The sequence below is a fragment of the Hylobates moloch genome, unplaced genomic scaffold, assembly GCF_009828535.3.
Source record: "Hylobates moloch isolate HMO894 unplaced genomic scaffold, HMol_V3 SCAFFOLD_1, whole genome shotgun sequence".
NCBI classification, from domain to species: Eukaryota; Metazoa; Chordata; class Mammalia; order Primates; family Hylobatidae; genus Hylobates; species Hylobates moloch.
The window spans coordinates 10181544-10188964 of record NW_026652276.1 but is presented as its reverse complement, the minus strand read 5'-3'; positions in this window follow the sequence as shown (position 1 = coordinate 10188964).

Genomic DNA, 7421 nt, shown 5'->3' with positions numbered 1-7421 from the left:
CTGAAAAAAAGTTCCTTATCAATTGGTTGAGGTGTGGTAATTTGGATGGAGGAAGCTGCTGGGTTTTTTTGTTTGTTTTTTTAATAAGCCCTATAGAATTATTTGGCTTTAAAAAACATTACCTGAGCCAGGCGCGGTGGCTCATGCCTGTAATCCCAACACTTTGGGAGGCTGAGGCGGGAGGATCACCTAAGGTCGGGAGTTCGAGACTAGCCTGACCAACATGGTGAAACCCCCGTCTCTACTAAAAATACAAAAAAAAATTAGCCGTGTGTGGCAGCTGGCGCCTGTATTCCCAGCTACATGGGAGGCTGAGGCAGGAGAATTGCTTGAACCTGGGAAGCGGAGGTTGCAGTGAGCCAAGATCGCACCACTGCACTCCAGCCTGGGCGACAGAGCAAGACTCTCTCAAAAAAAAAAAAAAAGAAAGAAAGAAAGAAAAGTAAAGATAAATAAATAATAAATAAATACATAAAATTATATAAGATGTGGCTGGGCACAGTGGCTCATGCCTATAATCCCAACACTTTGGGAGGCTGAGGCAGGCAGATCTCTTGAGCCCAGGAGTTTGAGACCAGCCTAGCCAACATGGTGAAACCCTAACTTTACTAAAAAAAAAAAAAATATATATATATATATATACACACACACACAAAAATTAGCTGGGCACAGTGGTGCACGCCTGTAGTCTCAACTGCTTGGAAGACTGAGGCAGAAGGATCGCTTAAGCCTGGGAGGGAGAAGTTGCGGTGAACTGAGATTGTGCCACTGCACACCATCTAGCCTGGCAACAGAGGGAGACCCTGTCTGAAAAAAAAAAAAGTATGTATATGCTCTAATGCCATTGAAAATGAGAAATCAACAGCTCTTCCCTGATCGTTTAAACATGGAAACATCTGTGGAAGATTGTATTATTGTTCCCAATCATTCACTCCCCCTTCCTGAAAGCTGAATCCACCTTCTCTCTTCTGGGGAAGGAGTATTCATCCAGCCCCACTGATCCGATGATGGCCTTTGCCAAGGGCACGTGTGTGGACATGAGCAGTGCCCCTTCAGAGCAGAAACTGAGTGCCATTGCTCACTTGCTCTTGTCCTTGGCCACAAGACCGTATCCCACATGGGGGCTGTGGCTTTGGCTTGCAGTCTAGAATGAAGAAGAATTACAACCACACCTGACACACAGCCAAGAAGAGCCCAGCCACAACTAGCCTACGAAAGAAATGAAAAACAGGCCGGGCGCAATGGCTCACACCTGTAATCCCAGCACTTTGGGAGGCCGAGGCGGGCGGATCACCTGAGGTCGAGAGTTCGAGACCAGCCTGACCAACATGGAGAAACCCCCTCTCTACTAAAAATACAAAAATTAGCCAGGCATGGTGGCACATGCCTGTAGTCCCAGCTACTCAGGAGGCTGAGGCAGAAGAATCACTTGAACCCGGAAAGTGAAGGTTGCGATGAGCCAAGATAGTGCCATTGCACTCCGGCCTGGGCAATAAGAGCGAAACTCCGTCTCAAAAAAAAAAAAAAAAGGAAAACAAGCCTGGCGCGGTGGCTCACGCCTGTAATCCCAGCACTTTGGGAGGCTGAGGCAGGCGGATCACCTGAGGTCAGGAGTTCAAGACCAGCCTGGCCAACATGGTGAAACACCGTCTTGAGTGAAATATAAAAATTAGCCGGGCATGGTGGCACACACCTGTAATCCCAGCTACTTGGGAGGCTGAGGTAGGAGAATTGCTTAAACCTGGAAGGCAGAGGTTGCAGTGAGCCAAGTTCATGCCTCTGCACTCCAGCCTGAGTGACAGAGTGAGACTCCGTCTCCAATAAATAAATAAATAAATAAAAATACAAAAATGAGCTGGGCGTGGCAGCGGGCACCTGTAATCCCAGCTACTTGGGAGGCTGAGGCAGGAGAATCACTTGAACCCGGGAGGCAGAGGTTCCGGTGAGGCGAAATCGCACCACTGCACTCCAGCCTGGGTGACAGAGTGAGACTCTCTCTCGAAAAAATAAATAAAATTAAAAAAATGAAAAACAGGCAAGAAATAAGCCTTTATCATTGTGAGCCATTGAGATGTTGGGATGATTTGTTATCACAGCTTAACCCTGTGAAAACTGACTAAAAAGCATCCTATGATAAATTGGTTAAATAAAGTATGGTATGCCTATATGATGAGAATGTAGCTAGTAATTTTTTAATTTTTTAATTTTTATTTTTATTTATTTATTTATTTTTTTGAGATGGAGTCTCTTTCTGTTGCCCAGGCTGGAGTGCAGTGGTGCCATCTCAGTTCACTGCAACCTCCACCTCCTGAGTTCCAGGGATTCTCCTGCCTCAGCCTCTCGAGTAGCTGGGATTACAGACACGAGCCACCACGCCCGGCTAATTTTTTGCATTTTTAGTAGAGGAGGGGTTTCACCATGTTAGCCAGGATGGTCTCAATCTCCTGACCACGTGATCTACCCGCCTCGGCCTCCCAAAGTGCTGGGATTACATATTTTTATTTTTTTGAGACAGAGTCTTGCTCTTGTTGCCCAGGCTGGAGTGCAATGGCGCGATCTCGGGTTACTACAACCTCCGCCTCCTGGGTTCAACCAATTCTCCTGCCTTAGCCTCCCGAGTAGCTGGGATTACAGGCACCCACCACCACGCCCGGCTAATTTTTGTATTTTCAGTAGAGACAGGGTTTCACCATGTTGGCCAGGCTGGTCTCAAACTCTTGAACTCAGGTGATTCACCTGCCTTGGCCTCCCAGTGTTGAGATTACAAGCATGATCCACTGCGCCCAGCCTGCAGCTACTAAATTTAAAGTTATATCTTAAACTGTATTAAATTTATATTTAAGTTTAAATTTATACAGCTATTAAAATTGTTTAAAGATAAAATTGCTCAAAATATCATTTTCAGCAAAATGTATATTTGCATTTACAAAATTGAAATCCTGATGTACTTTCACTTCTAAACTTTGCTTTTGTTCACTTATGAAAATGATATTTTTTTTTTTTTTTTTTTTTGGAGACGGAGTCTCGCTCTGTCCCCCAGGCTGGAGTGCAGTGGCGCGATCTCGGCTCACTGCAAGCTCCGCCTCCCGGGTTCACGCCATTCTCCTGCCTCAGCCTCCCCAGTAGCTGGGACTACAGGCGCCCGCCAACACGCCCGGCTAAGTTTTTTTTTTTTGTATTTTTAGTAGAGACGGGGTTTCACCGTGTTAGCCAGGATGGTCTCGATCTCCTGACCTCGTGATCCGCCCGCCTCGGCCTCCCAAAGTGCTGGGATTACAGGCTTGAGTCACCGCGCCCGGCCGCGAAAATGGTATTTTGAGGCCGGGCGCAGTGGCTCACGCTTGTAATCCCAACACTTTGGGAGGCCGAGGTGGGTGGATCACCTGAGGTCAGGAGTTCAAGACCAGCCTGGCCAACACGGTGAAACCCCATCTCTACTAAAAATACAAAAATCAGCCGGACGTGGTGGCATGTGCCTGTAATCTCAGCTACTCGGGAGGCTGAGGCAGGAGAATCACTGAACCCGGGAGGTGGAGGTTGCAATGAGCTGAGATCGAACCACTGCACTCCAGCCTGGGCAACAAGAGTGAATCTCCATATAAAAAAAAATTAATTGACTCCAAATATAAAAATTAAAATGTCATTTCAAAGTTAATAGATGTTTAAATGTCTAGGAATTGTAACCTTATGTCAAAAGTCAAATACAGTGGCTGCTTAATGTGTATGGGTTGCCATCCGGTGACGAAAAAGCTCTGGGACTAAGTAGTGGTGATGGTCGCACAATATTGTGAATGGTCTTAATACCACTGAATTCTGCACTTTCAAATGGTACATTTTATGTGTATTTGACCACCAAAACAAAACAAAAACAAAAAGTTCAATTTCAGTGCAATTCAACTGTTATATAATTACTGCGGGTGGAACTCACACTTAGTGGGGGGTTTGGATGACCTTCTGTGTATTGAATACAATGCTAACCGGACCCCAAAATTAAATTGCTCCGGAAGAGGCAGTGGTTGCTAATGATTCCTGATCTCCTGTCACCGGACACCTTGTGGCGTGACAGTGAATGGGCAGCTTTTGGGGTAAGAGTGGGAGTGAGCTACAGAGCACTAACCTCCCATTCACCTTGCCACTTGGGGTCTGGGGTTCAGACTCAAGTCTGAGGGATCAGCCAACCCGTCGAATCACAGGCTGCGCTCTCCTGAGATGCCATCAAACCAGCACTTGGAGGCAGCAGAGAGCTGGATCTGGCTAGGGAGGACATCTGGGTTTCTCCCTATATCCAGGGCTCCTCCCACCCACCCCCACTCTCTTGCCCCTGCCCAGCCCTACCAAGACAGTCTCATCAGTTTGGTTTTCAGAAGATGATGCCATTTCTTTCGGGAAAATTTTTTGCAAGTAAAACCTGAGTGTTCCACCAGCTCCTTCCAGTGGGATATTCAAGAGTATTCAAGCAAGGCCAGTTTTTACATGTTAAACACATTCCATAATTTAAAACATGCTTTGAATTTCCTCTGAGACAATCTATATCGGTAATTTCAAGAGTTGGCCTAATAAAGCTCACATCCTATTTTTGTGTTTTCACCTGATACTCATTATGCTGATATCTTTAAAATGCTAGGAAACTTTAACAGCATTCGAAGTGGTAACGAAGCAACGAATGTTTCTTTCATTTTTTTTTTTTTCTTTTTGGAGACGGAGTTTTGCTCTTGTTTCCTAGGCTGGAGGGCAATGACACGATCTTGGCTCACTGCAACTTCCGCCTCCCCGGTTCAAGTGATTCTCCTGCCTCAGCCTCCCGAGTAGCTGGGACTACAAGTGCATGCCACCGCGCCCAGCTAATTTTTGTATTTTCAGTAGAGACGGGGGTTTCACCATGTTGTCCAGGCTGGTCTCGAACTCCTGATGTCAGGTGATCTGCCTGCTTCAGCCTCCTAAAGTGCTGGGATTACAGGTGTGAGCCACCACGCCCATCCAAGAATGTTTCTTTATAATACCGAAAAGGTTAACTTGGTGCAGATGGGAGCAGCCGGAGAAAACCATTCATAGAAAGCAGTGATAGTCAGCTGGGCACGGTGGCTCACACCTGTAATCCCAGCACTTTGGGAGGCCCAGGTGGGAGGATCACCTGAGGTCAGAAGTTCGAAACCAGCCTGGCAAACATGGCGAAATCCCATCTGTACTAAAAATACAAAAATTAGCCAGGCACGGCAGCAGGCGCCTGTAATCCCAGCTACTCAGGGAGGCTGAGGCACGAGAATCGCTTGAACCTGGGAGGCGGAGGTTGCAGTGAGCCGAGATCGTACCACTGCACTCCAGCCTGGGTGACAGAGCAAGACTCGGTCTCAAAAAAAAAAAAAAAAAAAAAAGCAGTGATAGTCACAGGTCTCTTCTAAGACGCTTGGTATCAGTTGGCCCTTACTATGTAACAAACCACCTCACAACTGAGTAACTTAAAGCAACGGCTGCGCTGTGGCTCACGCCTGTAATCCCTGCATTTTGGGAGGCCAAGGCCGGCAGATCACTTGAGGTCAGGAGTTCAAGACCAGCCTGGCCAACAGGGCAAAAACCTGTCTCCACTAAAAATACAAAAATTAGACAATTAGACAAGTGTGGTGGTAGGTGCCTGTAATCCCAGCTACTGGGGAGGCTGAGGCAGGAGTATTGCTTGAACCCAGGAAGCAGAGGTTGCAGTGAGCTGAGGTCGTGCAACTGCACTCCAGCCTGGGTGACAGGGTGAGACTCTGTCTCAAAAAAAAAGCAACTACTATTATTATTATTATTATTGTTATTATTATTATATTTGGGTTGGGCTCAGCTGAATGTTTCTGATGCAGGATAGGCAAGCCCCAAAACTGGGGCTTAGCCTGAGGGGATTCTCAGCTTTGCCCAGGAAACAATTCAAAGGTAAGCCAGTGGTGTTAAACAGCAACTTCTATTGACACAGCCGTGCACAGCAGCAGCAGAGGTACTGCTCCTAGTGGAGCAGGGCTGCCCCATAGACAGGGTGCCCAGAATAACTCAGAGGCTGTTCTGCACTCATATTTATACCCACTTTTAATTACATGCAAATTAAAAAACAGTTGGCTGGGCATGTGGGCATGGTGGCTCACGCCTGTAATCGCAGCACTTCGGGAGGCTGAGGTGGGCAGATCACGAGGTCAAGAGATCAACATCATCCTGTCTGAAATGGTGAAACCCCATCTCTACTAAAAATACAAAAATTAGCTGGGCGTGGTGGCATGCGCCTGTAGTCCCAGCTACTTGGGAGGCTGAGGCAGGAGAATCACTTGAACCTAGGAGGCAGAGGTTGCAGTGAGCCAAGGTTGCGCCACTGCACTCCAGCCTGGCAACAGAGCAAGATTCCATCTCAAAACAAACAGTTTATGCAGAAATTTCTAGGATGAGGGTGGTAACTTCTGGGTTGTTGGCTTGTTGCCATGGAAAGGGATGGTAAATTCCAGATGTTGCCATGGCAATGGTAAACTAACATGGGCATGCTGGTGGGAGGGTCTTACTGAAAGCTGCTTCCACCCCCAACCTGTTTTAGCTAGTCCTCAATTTGGTCAGGTGTTTGAGCCCTGCTTCCAGAGTCAACTCCCACCTCCTGCCTCAGTTTTTCTGCTGGTCTCACGCGGTTCACTATGTGGCCATAGCCTGCTGGCAGGTGGGCTGCAGCTGACTGGTCTGGGTCCCAGATGGCCTCACTCACATGTCTGCATTTGGCTGGGGTGGCGGGGGCAACCTGAGCCAGGTTAATCTCCTCATCAAGCAGACCAGACTTCACACGGCAGCTGGGCTCCAAAAGAAGCAAGAGCGGCCAAGCCCCAGCACACAAATGCTTTTCCTATTATTTTTATTCTCAGACCTCTCAGGGATGAACACAAATGCTTTCTACGCCTCTGCTGGTGTCATGCTCCTTACTGTCCCCTTGACCAAAGCAAGTCATAAGGCCAAGCCCTGATTCAGGTAGTGGAGAAAATAGACTCTATCTTTTGAAAGAAGGAGCTGCAAAATGTAGTGGACTTTAAAAAAGTATCTGTCCGGGTTGCGGCGGCTCACACTTGTAATCCCAGCACGTTGGGAGTCCAAGGTGGGAGGACTACTTGAGCTTGGAGTCTGAGACCAGCCTGGGCAACATAGTGAGACCTCATCTCCACAGAAAATTTTTAAAATTAGCCAGGTACAGTGGCTCATGACGGTAGTCCCAGCTTCTCAGGAGGCTGAGGTGGGAGGATCACTTGAGCCTGGGAGGTGGAGTTTGCAGTGAGACGAGATGGTGCCACTGCATTCCAGCCTGGGCAACAGAGCAAGACCCTGTCTCAAAAAAAATAGACAATAAAAGTATGTCTTCCACATGCTCTCTCCTCTGTTGCCACCGCCAAGGATATCCTCACAAATAGGCAGGAATGGATGGC